Raw genomic sequence first — 27876 nt, 5'->3', positions numbered from 1 at the left:
CATTGTGGTGGGCTGCAGCAGAGTCATATACATCATTTATTAATTTATTATTTCTTTTCTGGGGTGTAAACTGTCCTAGGAGTAAACCAGAAGTGCTGTTTTATTCTAGAACATTAAAATATGCTTATCTGACCCTTTAAAAAGATACTGTTCACTGAGACCTGATGTAAGATATATGTAAATTAAAATAGGACATTAGAATTTTGGCAGCAGAAAACAAATCACATTGATACAAATAGCTATATTTAGTCACTAACACAGAGGAAATGTAAATTTCAATCATGGGAAAAAACAAAACAAAAACTCCTCTGAGCTCTGGATGGAGAGTAGTGGGAAGAGATGAGATTTAGGTAAAGCTAATCTGAGTCAGTATTTACCAGCTCTCTTGGAATGGCTAAGGGCCACCTGAATTAGCACGGCCATCTCCTCCTTAGGCAGCAACTTGCCAGAATACAAAAAAGCAAAGAACTATAAATCGAAAGACTCTTGTTCAAGCCCCAGTACCTCCATTTACTAATATGACCACTGGCAAGTAGCATTTTATCAGCCTCAGTTTCCTCTCTCCAATAAAGCAGATTAAATAAATGCTATTTCACCAGACCATTGAAAGGATTAACAAATTACAAATGAGATTTAGAAAATGTGCCCTGTACACAGAAAATGAGGATCTAATGGCCAGGTATTACTACCTGTGGGATATTATTTAATTACTGTTACATCTACTATGGTAGGAGCAAATCCTAAATAGGGTACAGGTTTAGAAGGTCCGAAGGCTGTTCTATATTATCTTGAAGGAGGGGGGCAGATGCTAAAGGAAGTCCTCATATTAATGAGTCAGAGGGCCAGGAGTATACCTGTATATAAAAATAGAGAAAAATACGACGGTTATGAAGAGTCTCTCTTAAATCTCATGATGTCTCTGGCAAGAGATGAAACATAAACACAGATCTCACAATTCAATTCAAATTTAAGAAGTCCATGGCTGTCTATCTAGAAAAAGACCAAAAATTAATTGCTCAGTTCTCACAGTATATTTTGGCCACTTATTGCTAACACAATTGTGCCAATTATTGATATTATCACAGTGCTCAAAGCAGCTTCATTTTAAAAGAGGTTAAAGTTCTGAAAGGACTATTGGAATAATGGGACCTTACAGCTCAAATTACCTCCATGCTGCTGATAGGAAAACAAAGGGAGGGATGGGCTAGTACAAATTTACCAGGCTACTGGACTACAAAAGATTGTCCTTTCAAAGCAAAAGTAATTATATTTTATTATACATTTTTCCAATTAGAATGGTATGTTCAGCATATGACATCATGAATTTAAATTCTACAACTAACCCTGTTTCCTGAGAAAACGTGGTGACCCAATAATGTAAGGGAGCTAAGTGCATGTAGTACTATGATTATGCAGTTTCCCTCCTTGCTACAGAAAGAGACCCTTCTTTGCAGAATCTCACTTTCCTCGCCTCTAGTTATTAGCTCACAACCCCTTCCTCCAAAATAAAGAGGAAGATAACGCCACTAGTTTTAACATTGTTCGAACATTTAACTTGAAGCCACGCAATCTTCCCATCCAACGATTCTTCTCAACCATCCAGCTCCCTTAGTGTCCCTCCACAAGCCTGGAGTTTGACCAGGTAGACAAACATAGGCAGAGAGACCAGGCCAGACTTTCACTGGGGGAAAAGGCAGAAAGGAGCGCTGCCAGGGAAAAAGCAGCAAGAAGCCTGTGCATAGAACCAAACTTTCCTCTAGCGCTTTGTTCTCCAACTGTGAGCATTTGGGATGGAGCAAGATATGGATGTGAAAGTATCATCTACCTACTGAACGTGAGACAAGTCAGTCCCAATTTTACTCTGATGAAAAAACGTAATTTAATGAATAAAGATATCTGGCTCCTCCCTTTAAAGGTACCTTCTGTCTCAGCAAGGGAGACTGGCTAAGGAACCACAACTGGAGTTAACAAGCCAGACACCAGACTAAACACCTCAGAATTGGCTCTCTCTCATTCCTGGTCGCCACCTTTCCAGCGCGTGTCTGCCTCACTTATATCCTCCATTCCTGATGGTCTGGCTCTCCCAAAAAAGAAAGCAAAGAGTGGGGCTCTTAAGTTTCACTGGCTTAAGAAGTGGGATTTCTGAGCCTGGATACCAAGACTTGCTCTCCTTCCCTCCTTACGCTTCACCCACAACTCGCCCTCTTTCGCTCCCTAGGTTCCCACCTCTCCCATTCACACCACCCTTACAACATCCAAGCCTCTTGTAACATCCAAGGTTCCCAGAACATTGCTGCAGATAACCCCAGGTCGGCAGTGAGCCACAAGGGACCACACTTAAGCAGCAGCAGGCGGAGAAAGTGGCGGGGCAGCTGGGGAGCCCGGCGGGGCAGTGCAGCCTGGAGAGCTCCCGCCCGGGCTTAGCGAGCGCCGGCAGGTCCGGGAGGGGCGCCGCCTAAAGCCTCCTGCCCAGTAACACCCCCAAGGCGGCGCGACAGTCTGGTAGAGACCCCCGAGGGAGAAAGAAGCGCGGGACGCTCCGCGAAGGGCTCGCGGCTCGGCGGCACTCAGTGCGGCGGCCAGTGGCAGCCCGGCGCCCAGCCCCCTCGCACCTGGACCAGGCGGCCACCCTGCTTCCTCAGGGCGCTCTCCGGGACTCGGCTTCGACGGGCTCCGCAGGCTGGAACCGGCGGCGGCGCGGAGACCTCACTCCTCCATCCTGGGACCCGGCAGCACGTTACCGACAGCCGTGCACTTCCTGTTTGAAAACGGGAGAGAAGAGCGAGAGCCGCGTGTTGGCGGGGGACCCGCCGGCCGCGCGCACCGAGGGGGCTGCGGGCTGCCTTACCGCCGCCGCCCCCGCCCGCCGGGCCCCGGGCGCTCTCCCCACGGGCGGCCACCCGCCGCACCGGCCGCCCTCGAGGCAGCTCCGGCGGCCCGGGCCTCCCCCTGCCGGCGGCCTGGCCGCCAGCGCGCTCGCAGCCCTTCCGTTTCCAGCCCCACCGCGGCCCCCCCTCCCCGCCTGTACCCGCGTCCAGGGACTGCCCGCGCGCTTCCTCCCAACACCCGTGCAGGCTGCCTCCGCGGGCCTCCTCTCGTCTCCTCCCTGCCCTGCCCCTGGAAAAACATCGCCTTGGGGAAGGTGTAAAGACAAGACTGAGCATTTACAAGGGAGTGGAAGATGGATTTACGCAAAAATTTTAAAGTTAACAGCCACATCCCAGTAATCCACTACAGCTCAGCAGCCCAAAGAGCTTCAGGATGGGAAATTACTTGTCTTGCACCTGGCTGACTCAGGAGTGTGCACACAGCTGCCACAAACTGGCGGGGGTGGGTGGGTGGTGGAATTCTAGGTGCCTAGGGCCTGTCTCTTTCCTAGGATCAACCTCACCTTCACAGTCCCGATATTTACCTATACCATTTCCACACAAAAGACAATCATATAGCGCATTCTCCCTGACAACAATCAAATATTTCTCTGTGCACATAAATCATCCAGCAGTTCCAAAGTTTGGCATTTATGCTCATTTTGTCACCCTCTGACTCAAGTTAATTTCAAGGTAGTGTTTAAAAAATTGTAAACAGATGGTTTCCGAATCTGCCATATGCAGAGTGTACCAGCTTTATGAGTTCCCATGTGTTCAGTGGCCAGTTTCTGGGCTTCCTTCCGGGTGTGGACAGCTTCATCCATACTCTTGCCCTTGCAACGCAGATCTATCAAGTTACAAGGCACTTACAGGACTGTCTTTGATAAACAGTTCATTTAGTCATCAAGCTGCAGGCTTAAACTAAAGTTATTTATGTTTCAAAACTCAACATGGAGAACAGAGTATAAAATGATTACTCTGTATCAAAAACTAAATTTTGACAGACGTAGAAATTGATGAACATTAAACTCCCACTTAGTGTTAGATGGCATCTCATTTTAATCTGTTATGCTCAGTATTTTCCAGAAGATCAGCATAAGTCCTATTCTCATATTCCCACTTAAGGAAACAGAATCAGAGAAGTTAAATAATTGTCCCAATGTCTCTGCTAGAAAGTGATCAAATGGAGAGTTGAATAACAGGTCTTTCCTAAGTATAAAATCTGGGCCACTTCCTCTGCACTCTGCTAATTCTCAAAACAAGAGTGAATTCTGGGAGAAAACTCAAGCCCAGCCACCATCTGTGATCCATTCCCTCACTCCCAAATGATCCTGCAGTTTATATGCTATCACTCTGTTGAACTAGCTAGCTTCCTTACCCACCTGAATAGTATGTACCTTGATTACTCAAGCAGAGGACACTGTGCTCTTTCCCATTATCTACCACAGGCTGTCAGCCTTTTCTGCATTACTCAGTGGCAAAAGTTCAAAAGGTTTTAGGACAGCCACTCATATGCCAAGGTACAAAGTCTGTTCAGTTCAGAACCTAGTCAGCTCATATTTGTTCCCTGAATGGGCCTTTTCAAGAAGGGGGGGGAAATTCAAAACAAAACGAAACAAAAAAACACACAAGTGGCTTCAACTTTCAGTGAAACTGAAGTTCATTTCCCATTTCCTTCTGCTTTAGCACTTAGATTCACACTCACCTGTCAGTAGCATGCTGCTATTAGCCTCCTGACAAGCCACAAAACAGAGTGCATATAAAAAGATGATTAAGAACCTTGGTGATGGTGGGACCCCAGACACTTGCAGAGAGAGTAAGGAAGAAAGTGAGAGCTTTTGTCTTGTCTCCAGGTGAACTGCACCTCACTTGCCCTTTGCTACCACTTCACTAAGCAGCACAGGTGCACCTCACTAGGGCAGGCAGGTGATCGGCAGGGACAGTTCACGTGTGAGGGCAGGGCCCTCAGGTGTGACGGTATGGCCGGCAAGGGGCTGAGATGCATTCCCTTCCTTGAGGCATGCCTCATCTAATGAGGCCTTATTACTAATACCTACCTGAAGACTTCAGGGGCCAGCTCTGCCTCTGCTACAACTTTCACCTTCTCTCAGTCCCTTTTCACCCTAGACTGTCAACTCTTTATTTCTTTTCACAAACATAATATTTTTTCACAAAGTACTGCCATATATTTTCCACAACATATGGGGAAACACAAAACTGTAACTCAAAATTTCTCTCACTTCTATCTCATTAAAAAAAAGACCCTGTCAATAATTACTCTGTTTTAAGGATACAACTGTATTTTAAAACACCTTTGCTATCCCTGCCTTCCTATCTGTTACTCGTTATAACTCCAAGAGCCTAAAAGGAAAAACTCTAAAGAAAAATGAGACTCCTAAGAAAAAGCAAGGAAACACGGATCCCATAGTTTGTAATGTGAATGACAAAACACTCCTAAGATTGCCTCAGTTCCCAACATGTTTCCCAACAAATACAAGGCCTAACCATCATCTAGTACCTTCCCATGATTCAGCTATTCTCCTGTGCCTTCTGTATTTCATGGAGAAGTATTTCTTCCCTAGCCCTGTGAGTAGGAAAAAATATATATATTAAAATCATAACTTCATAAGAAGAGAAAAATATGCTCAAAAATATGATCAGGTAGGCACAAATGATACCACCAAAGATCAAACTGATTTTAGAAGAATACTGGAGGTTCATCCTGAAAGTCTCCACTCCCTAAGTACCATAATCCATGGATGAAGACAGCAACATTGTGAGGGCCATTTTGCAGGCTCCAAATTAAATGACAAGCGACAGCTTTTCTGAAGACTAACAGGTGTGGAGCAGATGATAAACTCATATCCAAAAAGGATGCTGCTTATCTTTCCTCCTCCTAAAAGAGAAAGACCTTATTTTGGTGGTTAAAATGTTTGCCACAAGATTTGTGTACAGATTCTCAGTCATTATTACTGCTGGATTTTGCAAACAAGAAAAATGGCAAGCCATCTGGTAACCTAAGAGATTGCCTGTATGTACTAGCAGCCTTCACATCTGTGTCCTTGTCTCTGATTTCACTTCCAGGGGAGCACATGCAACTGGCTTTTCTGTGAAGGTGGTTTTCTGGTCCTCACACTCCCCTCCAGGCCTCTGCAAAACCTGGGCATGGCTTTCAAGGAAGATGTCCTCAGAGCCAACTGGCTGGCTGGATTGGCATGTGCCCACAGAGGGTCACTGACCATCTTCGAGGAGCCAGAGTGGCATTTCCCATGGCAAAAATATAGCAAAGGGGTGCAAACTGTCTTTTTTTTTTTTAATCTGCTCACAAGATGGTTTAAGGTCCCCTCTGTGCAGTTTCCTGATTTGAGCTTTTGAGCTTAGAGCACCCCACAGCATGACGTGGAAGACCCAGCTACAAGGCAGAAACACATGGCCAGGGAGGCTACAGCCTGAGCTGTTAATGTCCTGCAGCTCAGTGCCTTGGTTCCCTCCACTTGCACGTACATATATGCCTCCCCTGTGTTGCACAGAATTGGTAACCCTCATGTGCCCTGCCTCACTGAAGCCTCAGAACAGCCTTTGCAAGGGGGAGTTGCTATCACTGTGCTGGGAGCAGCAGCAGGCTCACAGACACTGAGTCATTTTCTCAAAGCAGCAGGTAATGGAGCTAAAACTCACCCTAGGTCTGTTCTTCCTCCTTTGAACTGAACAGAAACGAGCGGTGCGTTTTGCTTGTGGACTTATTATTGTGTGCTCTACAACTCTACTCAAAAGAAGGTCACTTTTAAAACACAACCTCTAATGTTCTCTCAACTGCATCATGTTACTTCATCACTTGGCCAAATTTCTGTGAAGTGTTAACTATAAGCATGCATTTTCCAACAGGCCAACTGATTTTATAGCACTATAAGTCGATCTACATTAGGTTAAATATGCTCTTGGGCTGCAGCTGAATATTATTTTTAAAAAATAGTAACACAGATTCACTAGTCAATCAAGTTAGGATGGACAAAATCTTAAAGCTTTTTTCCCCCAAGTTTCCCCTCTTATTCTTCAGTTAGTAAACAGTTATAAAGTGGGCCATTTTGACTGATGTACTGTGATTCAGTGAACATAAATATGAAAGAATAGCAAGAAACCACAAAAGTTTGACCAAATGCAAATACCTGTGCACAAGTTAAGAGTATTCAAAATGTTCCTGGCACACACTGCTAGCAATGAACAGCCTAGGGTTATTTACTAACTGCTGATCATGATGGGTGTTGTGTAGACTAAACATTGTCCTATAAGACATTTCTCTTTGGAAGGCATGTTTTGTCTATTCATTTTCTGTAGTGGGTATTTCCGCTTCTTATTAAAAAATATTCTCATATTTTCTTTGGGCATCCAGTTAAAAAATAATAGGTTAAAATCCAGCAACTTAAAAGGATTGGTCCTAACAAGTCAAATAAATATAATGTTCACTACTAAGAACATAATGTTCTTGAAAAAAGAGTTAAAAATACATAAATGTCTATACAGTTACATATCTGAAGGTACCAAAACATATGAGTTGATATGGAATAAGTCACACACACCACTGTCTACTGAATATATCAATTCTCCATTATCTACTAGAATGAAGTCTTAGAAAATTAACTTACGAATAATTTAAGATGGCAAAATTGTATAGTTTGATTTTCATTTTCTTTCCTTTGCCTGCTGTGGAATGGCTAAGGCAAATAGCATGAGAGAAAAACAAAGTGCCCAGAAAATCCAGAAACATTATTATATACTTTTTAAAGATTATTCATCAATTTTTAAACCTACCTAAACAAATTCCAACCCCTTTACATGTATTGACTCAATTATTCCTGACATTATGAGGTAGGAATTTCCATTACCTCCATATTACCTACCAGGAAACAGACACAGAAATACTAAGTTATTTGCCCAAAGTAACACTCTCTGCTAGCAAATACCAGAACGTGGGTAGCCTGCTGGCCACAGAACCTACTTTTACCCAACACATCTTACTACCAATAGGGCGTAATTGGCTTGGGCTTGCTTTCTAGAGCATGAAACTTCAAGGGCGGCAGTCTCATGGATATGGCCACAGTAGAGTAAAAACTCAAGAGTTTTCCTTTTTGCAACAAGAATATAACCACTGGTTGTAGAAAGTCAGGGATGCAAAGCCTGCTACATGTTTCTGAATAAATGAATATTTAAAAGAAAGGAAAATATATTTATAAAACAGAAAAGCCACAAAGAACGGCTACTTCCTCACCAGAATTTGACCAGAATCCTAGAATGCAGGGCTCCAAGACTATTTGGCTACAGCACAACTGAATTATCATGGGAAGGGAAAGATATGAACCCTATGTACTTAGATCCTGGAGAAGCGTTTGATACAGTGTCCCATGAAATCAGGAGCGCTCACTCAACTGAAACATGTGGCTACAAGAACCCCACAGGAGTTAAGCAAGCTAGAAAGAAAAACATTGGATCTATCTACTAGGATGATGAAGAAAATACCCACAAGGAAGAGTATTCAATTTGTATTCAAAAGTAAGTTGGAAATTATTCACACTGTTATAATCAAATCTGCAAGTAACATTAACTTGGGAGGTGTGAAAAGGGCACATGAGGGAAGCCAACTGACTTGGTTACATGAACAGAGCAGTGAGGAGAAACAAGTTGTTTCATTTTTGTGCTTCCTTTAACTTTCAGGGAGGGGCTAGGATGCTCAGCAGGGAGTAAAAAGCCTCTAGACCTGAAATGCCAAGACTGATCTAAATAAAGTAAGCTATACCAAATTGGGTATGTTTAAAATTTTAGGACCATAGGTCTGAACTCCAACAAGCAAGATCCTATTATTCCACACACCATCAGTGAAGTTCCATGGGAAATAATATTCTTTCCAGCAAGAAGACTTTGTTAGCAAAACTCAAAGAAATGAGGGGGCTCAAAGGCTGAATTTAGAGGTTAGGTGAAAAAGTCAGTGGTGTATGTAAAATCTGGCCCCACTACAAATATGTTGCACAGGCAGAAGGTCATGAGAATGCTTTGCAAACACATGGCAGGATAAAGCACAGAGAAGAAGGAAGAGCAAAGAGCTAAAATTTGGACTAACATTATTTTTTTAAGCATAAATTATCATTTCTAATTTCTTTAATGTAGAGAACTCACTTCTCCCTTGGTAGAACTGTTTGCCTTCCCAGCAAAAATTATACTTTAAAACTCAGATTTAGAACTCAGGAAATGGGAGTAAGGGAGGCCTTTAACTCTTGGAAAAAAATGGCCAAACACCAGGCTGGGTCCCAGGAAATGTATGATGAATAAAATACCACTTCATTCAACTCCTAAGAAGCTGAAGAACTGAACAATTAGCTCCGTAGCCACCCTGCCCCAGCAGTAGACTGCAGAGCTCCTGCTCTATGAGAGACTGTTGATGAAGACAGTCACCAAGGAAATCCTACATATTCCATTTTCCTTCTAAATAAACAAAAAAGGGAAATTAAGCACAAAGCCTTACAGATTAGAGACCTGCTATATTCTAGATATGAATGAGAAAATGTATGTGCAAATAACAATGCTCTGAGATTATGTAGTATTTACAGAGAAGAAAAAGCAAACCATAAAATCTTGACAGATATTGCCCAAGGTTTGATTACTGGCCCCCTCCCACGGTTTAAAAATCACCCACACTGAAACAAACCCACAATTAGCCTCAGCCCAGAACCCTCTCCTGAGTGTCCTAGTGCTTACAGGGTGCATTCTGCAGCAGGCTGTACTCAGAATCACCTGCAGGGCCTTTTAAACACATCTTCCCAGCCCCCACCCCAGATCTTCAGCACAGGAATGGCTGCGGGGGTAAATCCGGGGGTTCCCGGAATCTGCACACGTAAGAAATTCAAGTGCAGCTGGGTTGGGGACCCTCTGCTGCAGACATTTGCTATTTCTTTCATCGCTCTATGACTGTATCACTGAAGTCAGGGATGAGAGCAAATGGTTTCCCTTCTCAAGAACCTTTAATGGAATAACCTTCAAAGGCAATGGAATGACGTCCAAATTCCTTAGCAGGACACTCCAGGCCCTCTGTAATCTGTCCCCAGCTGCTTTTCTGCCCTTCTTTCCTCCCATATCCCCTCACTGTCATAGCAGTGAGGGACTTTTCCCCCAAACACATCACACACAGCTGCCCCATCTCCTACTTGGCTGCCCCAGTGTTGCTCTGCTCTCCCACTCTCCCTGGCCCTGTCAGTCTCTAGATCATCCTTCAAGGCCCTGCTCAAGTTATTTTTCTGTGAAACTTTCTCTGATCTTCCCAGACAATATCAGTCTCTCCTTCTTCTGAGCAAATGTCCAAAAAACACTTAGTTCACACAGGAAAGATAGTGCATACAGCATGCTGCACAAACCCCACTAAACTGTTCACGTGCCAGACTCCCTGTGAGCAGGAGCACTTCTTAACTTTCATGTTGTGGATGGGAGAGATCTAGGGTCCAAGTTTAGTTCTTCCAGCTTGTTACTGGCACTGCACCCTTGGCAAGTTATTTAAACACATGGAGCCTCAATTTTATAATCTTTGAAATGGAACAACAAAATGATGACCTACCTTCATGACTGATGTGAGGATAAAACACAAAAAATGTTTGATCCAGTGTGGACCACCTAAAATTCACCAAAATGAGATTTTATTATTTTGTTTCTTATCCTATGAGAATGTATTGCAGACACAGTGAGTGCTCAAATAGCATTTTCTTTCACACACAAAAAAAGGAAAGCATTTGCTTTCAAAGTTAATAAGCAGTGATTTCTTAAAGCCCATTCTCCTTACCCAATTTTGTTCTTCTGTGAAGGACATTTCACAATATTCCTATTGAGAAGTCCTTTCTTAGTCCCTTTCTTTCCTTCAAAAATCAATGTACAAAATTCTAATGAACAAACCCGGTTCGTGTCCCTCCTACTCCAGCTTGGCTTTTTGCTTTGAACTACAGTAACTGCCTGCAGTCACAGGGCCGCTGCCCGGAGAATTGCCTGCTTCACCGGCACAACAAACAGCACTTTGTAGGCAAACTGGAGGGGAGCCCAAGGAGGAGGGGGGAACCAAGGAAAAGAAGTTTGGGCCAGAAACTGAGCTAACACCCTCATTATCGTCCAAACTGTAATACAGGTAAGGAGAGAACAGGGCAGGAAAGCAGCTCAGATCAACGAAACCTTCCCCAGCTGCTCCCAAATAGCCACCTCACCACTCAGCCGCAGAAAATGACTCCCAGCCTCACAGGGGACATGCTGGCCCACCCGCCAGCTAACACATGCTGCTACTGTTGTCAATAAAATACTGTCCCGTATTTTATTATCCTTCTTACCTTCACCAAACCAATCGTATTGCCGTTATTATCCCCTCTACCATTTACAGGGGATAAACCCCAGGTCTCCAGAACTCCATAGGCACAGTCAGCAGAGGAGAACCCCAGGCCCAGAATGCAAGTCCTCTCAGCATCAAACCCTTGGTCCCTCCCAGGGCCCTAGAGTAAGTGTGAAGGCATTTTATAAACGTTCTCAGAAGCTCACCGAATCCACTAGCTGTAAAGGTAAAATAGTTTCTGTTCTCTTAAAACAAGTCTGGTGCCAAGACGGTGGGTTGTCACAGCAACAAGGCCCCGACTGCAGCATAGAATGATCAGTCTAGCATTTTGTGTAGCACTGTGTTCCAGGAAGATCCGTTAGCTTTCTATTCCTAGATGGAAATTCTCCTGACGATTTTGTTTGTTCAGTGGATCTAGGGAGGAGGTACTAAGGAAGTATAATTTTCTTTCTTTTTTAAAATCAAACCCTGCTCCTGAGTTTAAAGCTGAGGTGATATGGAAAGCAAAAGAAGTGTCTAAAGTAAATTTGTGATCCTTGTTGTGAGAGGACAGAGGCAAGAGCACAGACCTGAACAGCACAGGTTCCTGAATCTGTAGCCACAACCGCTTGGATTCAAATCACAGCTCTGCCACTCCCTGGCTATGTGGCTTGGACTTCCCTGGTCACTCTCTGTCTTGAGAAAGTGCAGCCAGACTGGGGAACTAAGCCTTGGTGTCCTCCGCTACAAAATGGGCTGTGGTGAGGGGCAAATGACCTAATACACATACGGTGTTCCAAATAATGCCAGGCACGTGTGACCACTACAAAACTGTTTCCTATTATTATTTCCAAAAGAGATTAGTCTTATGATTGTGTTCTTTTTTCAGTGTATTTTATAAGGTTAAAGAAGACTTCTTATATAATTTGTTAAATCCGTAATACCCCAAACCAACACAAAGATTATTTTACAAGTTTCACTTCCTGATAGGATCTTCTCAGCTTTCCATCTGTGGACTATAGTCCCTAGAAGAAAAAACAGTGGGATCTGAAAAATTTTCCTTCTTCTCAGCAACAGTGCAAGGAAAAAATCTGTGCCCATTCTCTCAATACTACAAACTGGCTTCCATAATAAGAAGACAAAGACACTTATTGCATTAAACTAATACAAGGGCACATCTTTCAAATGCGTTTTTTATTCTGAATACAACCAAGTGTTAAACAATTAAGGTTACACCAGCTGAAAATGACATGGTTCAGCTCACACACGCATGACAGTCCCAAAGACTGGAATAAAACCTGCTGATGAATCAAAAGGTTTCTTTCCCAGAAAATGCTGAAATTCCAGGAACAATGTGCTATAGTTGGGATGATTAAGAGAAAAATGCTTTTAAAAATCCCCTCTCAGGCTAGGATCTAGACTGTTAGTAATAGAGATCTACTAAAATATCGTCACTCCCCTCTTTCAGAGGGGTCACATGTACAACAAATTAAACCTAAAACAATGGAAGGACTTTCCACAATACAGCAATAAAACTAAAGACAGGAGTAGGGTCACAATACAGGTCTGAGGTCATGTCCCGCACAGGGGCATATAGCCAAGAAGAGGGGCTGACACTCAGCTACACTGTTCTCCCAGCAGTGTGCCCTCACTGGGCAGATACTTCACATGAAGGGATGGTGGTGGCTGCTCCAAGCAGCGCTGAGCACACCCGCCCTCCACACTGGTGTCCAGAGCCATCTGGGAGCTGGGGCTGCCATGCATAGCCCCCCAGACAATGCTGTAGTTTGGGGGGAAAAGAATAAGTGTTGGTTTGTACTCAAACGTAGCCAACTTTCTACAATGCAAATGTTTTCCAGCTTTCTTGGTTTACTGTTTGCTAACAGCTGTTCTGGATCTCCTCTCCTTTCCTCACTCTGTTTTCCCCTTTCTGATATAAACTGTCCCCTTCCTTTTCACTCCAGTTCTACTTTTGCAGAAGCCATGGAAACAAATTCATGTGCATGCACTAAGGCAAAATAATAGCACTGTGCCTACCACACAGATTCTAAGTATGTCTAAGTATTTACTGGGTCACAAGTTTCCCCTTCTCATGTAAGGATCCCTTTTTTTTCTTCCTCTCTTCTGATATTACCTCCAAATCAATTTTAAGATATAATGTTTCTCTTCCCTTATCTTCAGGAGCAGATGATCTCTTTCTTTACCTCCAAGTGGCACTTAACCCTTCATTCTCTACCACTGGGCCCCTGCCTGCTCATACGCAGATCATCTTCGTGCTGCTTCATCCCCATACTCTACATATTTCTCCGATTCTATTACCCCTCAGGCAAGACAGCCCCTTCAAATGCATCCACTCCAGATGCAGTGTATCAAATACGAAAGGCAGAAAATTGTTACCATCACAAGTGTGGGGCTTTTGGCTTGTTCTGCTTAGTGCACGTATGGGGCGGAGGGGGTACCTAAAACAATGACCTGAAGTTTTGATTTGCTCCAACTTAAATTGATTTCTAAACATTTTTATTCAAAGCCTATGCTTCCATTCACCTGGCCACCAAAGGGCTAGCTATCTCTAAGGGCCCTGAGCTCAGAGACTGTATCCAGCCCACAAAGCTATTTTGTCTGGTCTGCACGAAGTTATTTAAAATGTTGAGTTAGCCAACCTTTTAAATTCAGGGGATTTTAAAGTAATAATCCAGATTTCTGATTTACAGTGAAAAATCAGAAGATTTGTCAAGACTGGCCCACATTCCCATATGGTAACAATTGGCTGCTGAATAGATCTGCCAAACAGACCCCCTTTAAGCAGGACCTGCATTTTCCAGTTCAGCCCATGTTCACCCCTCCACTCCTTTCTGATCACCCTACCCAGAGACTGAGTACCAGCTGCCATAAATCATCTTCTGTGAGGCCCACTTTAGGCAGTGTTTGGTATTTGCCTGAGACCCCCAGGCCACAGCTAGTTTCCAACTTTCACTCACTCTATAGTTACTACAGAAATTAAGATGTAACTATTAAGTTTCTTCTTAGTACAGAATTTGCAAGGTATAGATAATTTATGAGGAGTTGGAACTAAGCAAAAAGAAATATGTTCCTTAATAGCAAAATGTATAAGAACAGCTTAGTGTCTCTCTCTCTCTCTGTATAGGAAAGGGGTGCATTTGTGCTTAGTGTCTCTCTCTCTCTCTCTGTATAGGAAAGGGGTGCATTTGTGCAAGCTGTGTAATACTGCAGATCATCTCTCAATTTGTACTTTATTACTGGCTAAATAATAGGTAAGATGAAAGTGTTAAGCAGAAACTAACAGGATGAATACCCATTATTCTTGAGCATAATAAATCTATAAATAAAACAGACTATAAACATAAGATATAGATGGCCATTTATTGATTTATTCTTTACTTAGAAGGTATGGATAATTATTTGTTTTAATTACACATAGTTGTTATAGTATTTATTCAGCATGCATTTGAACATAACACCTTAACAAATATTAACTACACGTTTATATGTTTACATATAGTTTTGACTGTAAGGTCAGATCTATTAGGAGGAAGGTATTTAATGTGTACTGTTACACCATTTTATCACTAAAATTGGTGACAGAAGAGAATAAGGCTAGAGAAAGCACCAAAACAAGTTATTTTAAATTACTCTCTTAATTCTAGGATTAAACTTTCAGGTAGTTTTACCAACAGGTTGTTATTTTTCTAAAACCACTGTTCTCTGATCAGAACACTGGCCTGGAAGCATGAAGACCTGGGTGCCTCTAGAACTCTGCTCTTCCCAGCTGTGTTCCTACATTTCAGATCTGATCCACAAATGAGGAGCACAAACCAGATGAGTCGTTAAGACCCCTTTACCTCAAAATGATTCTGTTTTTTAATGGAAAAATTAGTATTATAAAATGAATACAAAGAAAGCTAAGAGAAATTAGTATAGTAGGTAAGAGAATGAGATCTGAAATAAATGAGACTAGTTTCAAATTCCACCTCCGCCACTTTCTGTAATTTTGTGGGAAAAAACGTAACCTCTCAATCCTCAGTTACCTTATCTGTAAAGTGTGAGTATGTCCATGTTCCACTCAGGATTGTTAAATCCTAGGGCATAAGTTTGGACAGTCAGTAAATGGTTGTTATTAACTTTGGATATTACATAAATCGTCTTTCCTTCTTGACTAGATTTTAAAAAACCCATTCTTTCTGATAATAAACTAATTTTAAAGATTTATTCAATAGTAGGATGCTATTGCAAGCATCACAGGGGCCATTTTCCAAAGAATTTTAATTTTCAAACATTTCTTAGGACCGGGTGGGGACCTTGAGTGGAGAGAATTCTGACTGACGGCATTTCATACCCAGTGCGAGGGGTGTGGCTCTGCCCTGTTTCCGTGAGCTCTCTGGTGGGCAACACCCTCTAGAGAAGGGCTGTACTGTACTTCCTGTCTTCTGCCTGCTCTGTAGAATTCACTGCAGTGTTGGTGAGCTGTTGATGCTGAGATTTCACAGTGGGATTTATGGGTTGCTGGGGAAGTGAAGCCTTCTCCTATTACCAGCAAGCAGAGGAGTAGAGTGAAAAGGTTTTTAAGAAATGTTCATAATGGAATCTAACACTGGTATCCATGAGCCTTCCCTGATAGCAGGTGTCAAAAGGAGAATATAGATATCTTGAAAACCTTGGAATAGTAGTAGTTTCCAGACTTCTGATTTCCTAAGACTAGTAAAATGTCAATAGTAAGACAGCCATAAAATTGCCAGGTTTTAAGGTGATGAGGAAATGGCACCAAAAGGCAATCTTTCCCCATCCTTTCATAAAAGGACATAAAAGATACTAACCTCTCAAAGTAGGAAGGACAGCCCAAGATTTGGTGTGTGTGTGAGGGGGGAAGACCCTTTAAACTGAATAAACTTTGCACTAAAATTAAAACTGAAAAGCTTGCTGCATTGTCTTTATTTTTATTTTCCTAGTGGTTGGTGCAACAGTCATCACGGACTGACTCTGGAAACCACTAGTCAAGAGCGGACTGTGAGTTGGCCCCCTCACACTGTCCAGTCCAGGATGCAGTATCTCCGGGAGGCACCAAGCGCCACACTGTGGGCCATCAGCTACCTTGGTCATCACCTGCCAAGGGTCCAGACGTATCCTGAACGTTCCTTGTTTGTCTTACTTACCAGTTGTAGGCCTGTCAGCTACCAGTGTTTCAAAACCTTTTTGAAGATGCCTTCAGTCCCAGCCTTTGTGTACAATTAGGTAAGATGGTAGCTCTTGGTCCTGGCTGCCAATCAGAATCACTTGTGGGTAGGGAGGGCCATTCTTAAAGCGAAACTCCATTCCCACAGATTCTGATTCAGTAAGTAGGGGGAAGGGTCTGGGCTTTAAAACATTCCCCAGACTGATTTTTATGCCAGTCAGGGGGAAGAAAAACTGGTACCATATTTTTTTGCTTTCATCCTGAATATATGTCTTATACAAAGTTTAAAGGTAGACCTCTTCATGCATTCTTTCAGATGACAAAAATGGAGGGCCTGCCATGTATGGGGCACTAGGAAATCAGTAGAGAACAAGACAGATACATCCTTGCCCTCACCACACTGACAGAGCACTGGAGCATGGAGACAAGGAAGCAGGCAACTGCAATACCACATCAGGTGCGCTGGGATTAAGTGAACAGTCCAGGTTCCCACTGTCCCAATCCTAGTGGCTTCCTGGGCTTCAAAAACGTCTCCTCCCAGCTGTCTTCTTTCCAGATACTAGAAATCCTAATATTATTAGAAAAAAGGATGGAACAAGGCCCTGTCCTCATGAAGCTTCCATTCTAGCAGTAATATCTACACTTCCTAGGTATCACTACGTTAGTCGTTCCAGCTCTAGCATCCTTCCTAGAGTCAGATACCCATGCTTTGAACAAAGTGCAGTGGAAACTTAATTAAGACTGTGTTTTCTTCTGTTTCCAAAAATCTTGATGAAGCTTAGCATTTCCTGCTCTTTTTAATCTGTTGGGACAACACTGTCTAAGTATTTTTGAAGCCGTTTCCTGGGTTTTCCCCACCAAAATACCATCCTTTGACAGTTTGGTCATTTCCCTCTTAATACCCTGACCTCATATTTGCCCACAAAGAAACTCACTTGCTAATCTTCTGATGACTAGTACATCCTAGTCCAGTTTCCCTGGCATAAATTCCCACTGGTTAGGTATTTCATAATTCAGAGGAGCTTACTGTCATCTGTAAACCTAGAAATTCCACTGTGTGCTCCTTCTTTTGGATCAATTATGTAAATAAGACCTGAGGGACCCCACTGTTTACATACCTCCAAGCAGAAGAGAAATCTTTATCCTTGGCCTTTATTTGTGATCTTTAAGGCAGATGAATTCGAATGCCTGCTCTATCCATGTGTAAGCTGTAGCTAATCACATCATCTCCCTGTGCCTCAATTTTCTCATCTATAAAATTCAAGTATTGATTCCCTCCATCAATAAAATTCTTTTATTCAAAGTGATACATTGCATCCTTCATTCCAAAGAGACTTCAACTTTGATGCAGCCTTTTACTGTATAAAAGGACAATTATCTAAGGGCATTCAAATACATTCCCCCTCAAAAAATCTCATATAGTCACAAAACATTCCTTTTTCTCATAGGAATATCCTTGCTCTCCCGAAGATACAGACAGCTTGCCCCTGTGGACCAGCACAGAAGTGAGAGCAAGCAGACTGTGCCATCCAGACAGAAAGCATACCAGGAAGGGATCAGGGTGCAATGGACATTCATGATAAAGAGGATGCACATGTTGGTTAGGAAACCTGAAATTCTGTTCTAGCACTTTGGCTACCACCCAAAACAAGTAATTCATGAAGTCTAGTTTGTTGGATAGATCTAGAACATTTAGAGAACTTGGCACTAAGTTACCTATGATTTCTGACCTGCTTGCTTCCAAAGACATCTGAGAAGGGTAATTTTCTAATGTCGTCTCAGTGAAGACATGTTAAATCTCTAAGAATGAAATTACACCAACGGCAAGCCAAAGCCCAGTTCTGGGAAAAAACCCTTAAGTTCCAATCCTCCTTCCTCCCCAAAATGTAAATCTGTCACTAATTAAGTATTTTGGGCATACTAGCAAAAAGGTAAAAAGAGCTTGGCCCAAGTGGGAACTAAATGCATACATGGTTCACGCCAGCACCCATTATCCTGTTTACCTCTTCACAAATTTCAAAAGCAACTCTGATCTGGCAAGCTTTGCACAGAACATTAGAAACTCTCCTCCAGATGTCCAAACAGAATTACACAGGCCCTAGAGGAGGGAGTACAGAATTCAGAAGCTTGCAACAGACTCAAATAATTTCAAAGGGCACCTCAGATGCAAACATTAGCAAGAGCTATATGTGATGTAGCTGGGTCACGACCACAGATTTCTCAGAAGCCCCTAAAATCAGGTCTAACCAATGCCTGGGATTCACCATCATCACTCTGCATACCCAGATCTCAAATAACACCAGCAGTGCCAACTACTGGGTTTCACATAGTATTAATGTAGTGACTACAAAGTTTTCAGCCAAGTCACCCTCCACTCCTCTCTCATATGATTAGAAAGCAGAATCAAGATTTTTAAATCTCAGGAGACCTGAAAACAGGGCCAAAATAAGGACAGCGCTGATCAGGGGAAAAAAGCAAAAAAACAAAAACAAAAAAACACTTCTACTCAACTTCACACACAAAAAAATCTGCCCAAAGAATCCAGATGCAGCAGGTCTTACAATAAGCATCTGTGAGTCCTGACTGTCCAGGACCTATACATGAGTCTGTGTTAGGCCCCGCTTAAAAAAAAAAAGAGGCAGTTCTGTAAGCTAAAGCCTCAACCAGTAAAGTTTATGCCTTGGCCTCAGGAAGCAGCCATCCTACTGTACTTTTTGTTGACGAGATCACATCTCATTTACACTGTTCAATCCCAGACACCAGTACTCTTCACAAGAGAAGCTGACAAACTGAGAAGACATCCAGAAACATGCTTCTTGCAGGAATGGGAAAAGAATAGGGACTTTTTTGCACTGATTAAAGTTAATTGGAGGTGGGGGGGGGGGGACATCAAACTGTCTTGCGCATTCCAAGGGCTGTCTTGGGTAAGTGGGTAGTTCCTGAGGAAAAGAATCAATTGAACAAAGTTTCCAGAAGGCTGTCTTCAGCTCAAATAATACTCAACGGTATATCTTCATGAGAGTAGAGTTCTCTGTTCCTGGGGGTGTTTAAACAGAGGCTGCAAGTGTAAGAATTTACTAAAGAAGTTACGCCAGGGACTCGAAAATGTCCGCTTACCCAATATTATACTGCCCTGCTAGCTAATCTGCCACTCACTCTCTTGAAAATGCCCTTTTCTTCTGACTTGCCCAGGTCCTAATCACTTCAGCCCTGAGCACAGAAGGTCTCCTACTAGACTGGCTTCCTACCTCAATGTCCTCCTACACATTCAAGAACCATCTCCTTCAAGTCCTGTTCTCAGAGGTGACTTCACCTCACAGCGGCCTTCATGTTCACCATCTAGAGCCAGGGCTCTCCACCTTGGCTCCGCTGACATTTCCGACAGGATAATTCTTTGTTGTGCGGTGACATTATGGGGCACTGCTGGTGTTGAGCAGGATCCCGAGCCTCTACCCACTAGATGTCAGTAGCACCTGCCTCCCAGTTATGATGAGCAAAAAAGTCTCCACACATTGCCGCCTGTTGAGAGTCACTTTTCTTAAGGCAAATGATTAACACCACGGACTTGTGGTTCAAGTTTTCCACTTCCCAGATCTCTTCTACCTTCCTACACCAGTCATGTTCTCTGTCTAGCCAGGCAAACCTATTTAGTATTTTTGACCTGTGACATACCGCAACCCTTTCCCTAATATATGCTCCTCTCCCCTTCAGCACACACAACGCTTCCTTCAGGCTCCAGACACTCTCCATTTCAGGGGTCCTCGTCCTGCTAGACAACTTGTTTGCTTCTACTAGTGGGAACACCAGTACCTGTCGTACCTGTCCTCTAACAGTACAAGAATCCTCTCCACAGCACCTTCCCTGATTCTCTGTTAACTGCTAGTACTTCATAACATTGACTGCTGTTTCTCAGAATGTCAAACATCAGCCCCAACTGTACATGAAAAATACATGAAACTCCTTACCAACTACCATGTCAAGAACATATGTGATCACAAATACAGATCTGACAAAACTTTCACTTTCATAGCCAGTGCCAATTTACTTTCAGCACTGAGACTGAACCCAGTTTAATTTCCAAAATACAGCTACCAACACAATTTTGCTTTGGGACATGACAATCAAAATTTCCTAAAATTAATCAGATAAGCTCTGCACAATATAAAAATTAAGAGTTAAAAAAAAAAAGGCCAAGTCTAAGTTTTTAAAATTCTGTAAATAAAATCTTGGCGGGGGAAAACAAAGATACAAATATGGCTCAAAGCTTTAACTGTTACATCATTCTCAACATGGGAGTGGGAGACACTGGGGGACTGGGGCATCTAAGGGCAGTTTCCTGCAGCTTTCTAATGGGTTAAGTTTAAATCGGCAAAGTGTACAGTCACACACCCTCAATAAAAAAGAGACAAATCTAAGGTAAAACGTTCAAATATATAAATAAACCATGTTAATTCAAGATTTCCATTTTTTCCCCCAGCCCCATGGATTACCTAACCAAGTTATGGGAGGCTCCCTAAATAACCTACAGAGACTAAACACTCCAAATCAACTTTGCCAGATTCTTATTTTAACAACCTAATTTTCATCTCCGACTCTTTCTTAGCTTGCATTTTTAACAAGGGTTTTAGTAGACTGATGATGAAGACAGAGTAAGAGACAACTCTAACCCTGTCCTATCTGATGGTAGGTGTTTGGTCAGTATTTACAAACTAAAAATAAATGCTGTCGGAAGACCCTATTTACTGGTTATGACGCAGGGTTCTTCCCACAGGGCCCAAAAGCTTTGCAGGGGAAGGTCTGAATCACGGTCTTTCTGAGCACTTGGAAACGCCCTTTGGTTGTTTATGAGGTAAATAACCCTCACCATTACTGCGGAGCATTCTCTGCCTGTCCCGACTCTTCCAAAGTCCAGCACAGAACACATAATAGGTGCTCAATAAATGCTGCTTGAATTGAATTTTTATTATCAAAGCTGCTAAGGAAAGTTTCCGAAAGTCAGCTCTTCACCCCTGTATCTTTCAAAATATGTCCTCAGAACATTCTTTGCCCCAAAAGAAATACTTTTCCTAGTACGGAGGAGGACAGCAGGAAACCTGCAAAGCAAGAGCCCTAAGAGTAAGACCAAGTGGCTCCAGCTGGGCCCCACAGTCGGCCAGGACTCCCCAGTGCCTACTCCCCATCTCTCTGCCTACCTCCGGAGGGCTCCCTCTCTCGCTTTGCGCCTTTTCTTTCCCGAAACCCTACCTCCCCACCTTCTGCCACAACCGCCAAGGCGCACCGCAGGCACCGCACACCCCACCTCTCCCTCTCCAGCAGGAACCTACCTCTCCTCCCTCGACCTGTAGCAGCTTTTCTTCACTGCGGCTGGCTTTTTAAAAACACCAAAGAAAACCTAATTTCTTTATCCGCTAGAGACAGTCCAAAAGAGGGGGACAGAAAGAGGATGGCCCCTGTCAACCCTCCAGTAAGCGGAGGTGATAGCTCCCTGGACAGCCGCCCCAATCCTCCTCCTTTCCAGCCCCCTGCACAGGATTCGAGCAGAAGTCCTACTCCCAAGTGCCCACGTCTCCAAACAAGCTAGAAGCGGATTATACCGGTACCCGACCGGAGACGGCCCGCGGCGGGCTGGGTGCACCTGCGGGCCCCCGGCTCCCTCCCCCTCGGCGCGGGGCGGGGCGCGGCCCTCACTTCCCCGCCCAAACCACCGGGCGCGGGATGGAGGCGAGGGGAGGCGTTCCTGCCGAAGTTAAAGGGCTCACCTTCCGGGCACCGGGCCAGAAAGGCCAGACACCGAACACCCACGTCCGGCAGGAGTCGGCGGAGTCGCACCCGGGTCTCCCTGCCCTCCCGATTGCGCGGAAGGAGGCAGAGAGGGCAGCGCTCGGGGGCGCCGGAGGAAGGCAGGGCTGCCCTCCCCTCGCGGGGCCCAACGCCGGCCAGGCCCGCGGCGCCCGCCACTCTGATGGCCCTAACAGCAAGCTTGCGGCGCGGCGGTCAGGAGCCCAGCTCGGCCCCTCTCGCCGCCCGCGGCCCCCCGCCCGGCCCCCAGCCCAATCTCCTCGCCGCGAGGTGCCGGCCGCAGCCTCCGCTCGGGCCGCGGGTCTGGGCGCCTGCGCCGGGATGGGGGCGTGCGCTTCGGCTCCGGCGGCCCCCGGCGTCTGCCCGGGAGAGGGGCGCACCAACCTTGGGGGCAGCCCGGACAGCCTGGCCGCCGAGCCACGGCTTACGCTGAGGCGCAAGGCGGCGGCATCACCTGCGGCGGGCGGCGGCTGCACCGGGACGCGCCGGGGCGGCGGAGGGGCGCGGCGCCCTGGACCCTGGTCCCGCGGCCCCGCCCGCGGCAGCCACCTCGAAGCGCGGCGGAGGAGCCGGGGCACCACGGGCGGCGGCAGCGACGGCGAACGGAGCAGCAGCACATGACTCTGTAACAGGGGGAATTAGACAAAGCGTAACATGGACTCCGGGCCCGTGCAGGCGCTGCAGCTCCGGGACCAACCGCAGCCGGCGAGCGCCGCGACTGGCTCGGCCGCAGCCAATGGGGCGGGCGCGGGCCTCCATGTGATTGCGAGCACTTTCCCTGGTGGCCCCGACGCGCCGTCCGAGGGCAGGGGCGCTTCCGCCGCGGGGCGGAGGCGGGCTGCCCAGAGTGGGTGTGCGGCGAGTTAGGGGACTCGGGGCGGGGAACGGGGGCGGGAGGCTGCTGGACGCCGAGCAGGTGCAGGGGACGGGGAGGAGCGGCAGCCGTAGGTGGCCGTGGCCGGAATACCTGTCAAATGCCTACCTGGCCAGGGCGCGGGGCCAGGCAGCCGCAGTCGCCGGGCGGGAGCGAGCCAAGGTCAGGAACCTCCCTTTTCCCTGAGTCTCTTGAGTAAAGCTCTGATAGTAAAAGTTAGGGAGAAATGCAACGAAATAGTAGGAAGAAATTTGCGTAAAAGTATTAAACGGCTTCCAATCCTAAGGAAAAAGAATTTACCTGGGATTTAAGGCACACATAACTTTATCTTGGCACGATAGCTTCCCAGCTTCATTTATTCTGTCTCTGCTATGAAACATTCATTGAAGAGGTAGTTCTTGTTCTCATTGGGGCCTACTCTTTTTTTTTTCCCCCATTCCTTTTTTTTGCCAAAAATGTCTTATATCTGAAGCAAGTAGATGAAGGTTGTCTTCTGCTTAAGAAGTGTTTTCCAAAATGGTAGTTTTCCCTCTTCTGTTGTAAGATCAAAGTCTATTTTCAGTCTTTTTCATGGGTGGGGAGAAGCAAGAACCAAGAAATAAAGTCAGGAGGGATGTTTGGAATTGTTAGTTCTTAACAAGACAAATGGTTCCAGCCCAGTACTTCACTATTTCCTTTTATCTGAATCCACCCGGTTTCCGTGAGCAATGGGAAGTCTCACCTCTTTTGTACGAAGATCTCTTGTCAGTGAATGTTAATAAGCATTTACTCAAGCTTCTAACTGTTCTTAAGCATACTGTCCAAAATGTTACAAGTATTCTGGAAGGTATAGGTTCAGGTAAGTGAGGCATTAAAGAGGGTGGTTTCTGGGATTTCAGAAAAGGCTTCAGAGAGAAGGGGGTGTTAGAGCTGTCCCTTGCATAGTGAGCACTGGCTCATCAGGCATTGGAAGTAAAACAGAGCAGACCTAACAGAGCAGTATGAACAGAGAAGTCCAGAGCACACTCAAGGGACTCCATGCATAGTTACAAGATGACACTAGATTTTGAGCCCTTCTGACCTCTTGCTTTCTTACTGTCTTTGCCCTGTCCCTCATGCCAGCAGCCTCACAATACACCAAGCCAAGAAGGCGTGTGTGGGCAGGGACTGTGTGGCATGTCATCTAATCATAGCACCACATTTGCTGATCTGGGAGGTTAGGGCAGTTTTAAGACTAACATCTAGTGCTGTGATATTTTGACTGGAAACACCCCACCATTATAACTAATTTGGAATGTTTTCCTGTTTGTAAAAACACTTTGTTCCATGTTTTGATCTTCCCTGGGTTTTAAATTATGATTATAGGTTTGAGAGAAATGTGATTTCAACATTGATATAATTTTAGGATAGAAATACTCTAAACAGTCAAATGTGGAGAAACAGATTTTCTCATATACTATAAATGAGTGCAAATTAGGTAAATCCCTTCGGATGACAGTTTGGCCATTTGGGGTAAAATAAATATGTGCATTCTTTTGACCAGGCAGTTCCACATCTAGGCATTTATACTTTGGGCATATGTGTACAAAAATTACATATTTCAGAAATATCTACACATGTGTACAAAAATATATGTACAGGTATGTGTATTGCAGCATTGTTCGTAAGAGAGAGAACATGTAACGGTGTAAAAGTCAATAACAAAATCCTACTAGGTAACTAACTCAATAAACCATGCTAGGTCTGTAGAATAAAATCTTAAACAGCCATTAATAAAAATGAGATCTATTTGTACCAATATGGAAGAATTTCCAAAATCTGCAAGTGAAAAAAAGCAAGCTGCAGAGCAATATGGATATATGATCCCAACTTTATTTGTATTTTTCCCTGAAAATATACATGCTTAGGGGATGCTTACTAAAGGTAAGCCTGGAGGAAACCTGGAAGCCTAGTTAACAAGCAGTCAACAGTGGTCATTTGGGCATGTGGAGTTACCAGGGCCATTCACATTCTGTACAAAGTTCTGTATGTTTGAATAGTTTTATGCTGAACATGTATTACTTTGATCATTTAAAAAATAATAAAATTTTTAAAGGTAAAATTGGTGAAGAGCTATGTGATGACAGATAATGAAAGATCACTCTGAGGGTCTAGGATGTAAAAAATTGTTTGCTTCCCCTATTCCTCAAAGAAAACAAAAGGGAAGGAGTCAGCAAAGGACAGTAACTGATTTGACTTTGTGTTCAAAATTAAGAGATGTGATGCAAAAGGAATCTGAGGCTCCTTTAGACATGTCTACAGGAATGAGGTGGGGAAAACACAAGAAGGAAGTCCTTCCTTACTGCTCCAAGGAAGTTCTGTCAGCTAGAGCAGTGCACTTACTGACTTTGCTGAGCTGGTATGGTCACAAATGGGCACGCACATATTCCAGTACATGGTAAATTTGTATCATGCTAATAATAGCACCAGCTAATACTGTGCTCATGTTGGGCTGGGTGCTGCTCTAAGAACTTTATATACATTCACTTTCTGTCCTCACAGAAACCCTATGAGATAGATACTATTACTATTCTCATTTTTTATATGGGAAACAAAGGCCCAGAGAGATTATATAAGTAACTCAAGATCAGCCTTTAAGTGGCAGAGCTATACTTTTAAGTCTGGCAGCCTGGCTTTAGAAGTCCAAATACTTACAGTACTGTCAAAAAAGGACCATGTGAGAAAGAGGCAATTATATGTACATCTCTTCTTACCAAGCATTGTAATTCTAAGTTGATTGACACCTGAACTATAACATTTGGCATGCCTTAAGGCACTCAAATAATAATGAATGAAGAAATGATGTTACTCCTGGAGAAGAATCCGAGCTCCCTGGAGCAGTGAGTGGTTTTGCACTATTCCTTCTTTCATCTGCTCCTAGAGTGCCCAACATGTGGTAAGCAGTGTGAATTTCAATAATCTGTGAACATGATTTTGAGCAACTGTGCAGAAATCAAGCTTTATAACTTGCTCCCAAATATACTGGGGTAGCTTATGAATGATATTATGATGAATTGTTTGTAAAGTAAGGAATAAACCTAGGGGGATAGGGCTAAATCTAGATATATCTGCATAATTGTACACAAATAAATGTGGAATATATTTGTTTGGAAGGGCAGTAATTCTGAAGAGCTGAAGGGATGCCAGACTTCAAACTCTTTGAGCCTCTCTGTATTCCTCTCACCTCTCTTAGTTTCTGAAATTAGGATAACAATGCATATCTCAAGTTATTGTGAGGCCAAGGATTAAATGACATATAGAAAGGGCTTAGCCAAGTGTCTAGAACATAGGCATTGCTCAGTCAATGTTACCTGTTATTAATGCCTACTAAGTATGTCCAGATAGTATAAGTGTGAACAGATTTCTTAATCTATTGTGACTCTATAAATGCTGCAGCTAACATAATGGGGAATTATCTGGGTACTCATATCCAGTGCTTGGAAATTATGTAGTAAGGGCTCAGGTAAGCAAATGGTAAAGCAGTAGTCATCTTTCTTCTTCTGTGCTGCCTCCCACTTTCCTCTTCTTTCTATTTCTTTAGATAGGTTAAGACCATTTCACTCCTCACATTTATTTAAATCCTCAGCCTTGGGGGTAGGAATCATATTGTCCTCCCTTCTTCACAGCTAAGGAAATTGAAATGTTGGAGACAAGACCAGAAATGAGCAGGTCGAGGGAGGCAAACTGTGGAGGAAATGGAACTGGGCGGAGTGTGGGGTAACTCTCCATGCGTATTGACGTAACACAAAGTCCAAAGAGGAAGGGAAATTGCCAGATGGCTATAGTTAGAAATAATATGGTGAAATTGAAACTAGAAAAACGAAGGGTACATGTCCTAACCAAAATGAGAACAAAGAAGTGGACCTATGCTTTCTAAAATGGACTCATAGCGTGCTAAAATTAATGTTGCCTAACTAGGTAAGCCAGTGCTTCTTAATTGGTAACCCTGGACTAAGTGTCCCTTCACTGGAGAATTTTTTTTTTTAAAGGCATAAAGAGACACCAAATTCAGTCTTGAAAGGATCTGTACCCATGTCCTCTGCCTTTCTGTCTGCTAGTACTAGGGATGAACTGTCCATGCTCTAATCGGAACCCAGTCCCTTCACTTCTGCACAAGATCTCATCCAATCTCAAATGACAACTCCAGCAATTGCCCTGTCTCCTGTATCACTGAGTTTCCCCTCCCTACTAGATGATTGACATCGCCTTTTTTAAAACAATGTCATATTTTTCCCATCATAAAGAGAAAATTTCTCTTGTCCGTGTGTTCCCCATTCCACTTCTTTTCTCCCTTTTGCATCTAAGCATCTCAGAAGAATTGTTTATAGTCATTGACTCCAATTCCTTTCTTTCCATTTTCTTTTCAACTCAGGCTAAAAAGAGTTTTGCTCTCAGTGCATCACTGAACCTGATCTTGCCAGGTCACTGATGACTTCCAGTTTGCTAACTGCAGTGATCAATTCTTGGTCCTTTATTGAGCTCTCACTGGCATTGGACACCATTTCCTACTCCCTGCTCTTTGAGAAACTGCCCTGTCTTGCCTTCCAAGATACTAAAACACTCCCTTCAAAGAGCCCATCCAGTCATGTAGCTCTGAAGTCCTTTTCTATGCCAACAGCTCATCACTGGTATCTCCAGCATAGCTCTCTCTCTTGAGCTCCAGTTCGTGTTTCTAACTGCCTATTTGGTTTTCCCACTTACACATTTCATAGATATCTCAAACTGAGTTTCAAAAGCGAACTGCCAGTTTCCTCCCCAAATCTGTGCAATTTAAACAGCTTGCCCTCTCTCAGTAAATGGC

At 43.9% G+C, this 27876-nt stretch overlaps 1 protein-coding gene across 7 annotated transcripts in view; it reads right to left on the bottom strand.

The window, feature by feature from the left end:
* Nucleotides 1–22775, bottom strand: part of LRRC8D (leucine rich repeat containing 8 VRAC subunit D) — a 109603-nt gene extending 86828 nt beyond the window's left edge. For 2 of the 7 annotated variants that reach the window (XM_036918378.2, XM_036918377.2), the window contains exons 1-2: nucleotides 22144–22283; nucleotides 2613–2758 (exon numbers count right to left, since the gene is read on the bottom strand). The gene's annotated coding sequence lies outside the window, so the exon portion shown is untranslated. Of the gene's footprint in view, nucleotides 1–2612; nucleotides 2759–2848; nucleotides 2979–3028; nucleotides 3152–21708; nucleotides 21847–22143; nucleotides 22284–22567 lie in introns of those variants that run through there. The other 5 variants (XM_036918382.2, XM_036918379.2, XM_036918381.2 and 2 more) reach the window with 5 other exon arrangements.
* Nucleotides 22776–27876: the final 5101 nt, after the last annotated feature.

Source organism: Manis pentadactyla, chromosome 4 (genome assembly GCF_030020395.1).
Source record: "Manis pentadactyla isolate mManPen7 chromosome 4, mManPen7.hap1, whole genome shotgun sequence".
Classification (NCBI taxonomy): Eukaryota; Metazoa; Chordata; class Mammalia; order Pholidota; family Manidae; genus Manis; species Manis pentadactyla.
This window is presented reverse-complemented; position numbering and strand designations above follow the sequence as displayed.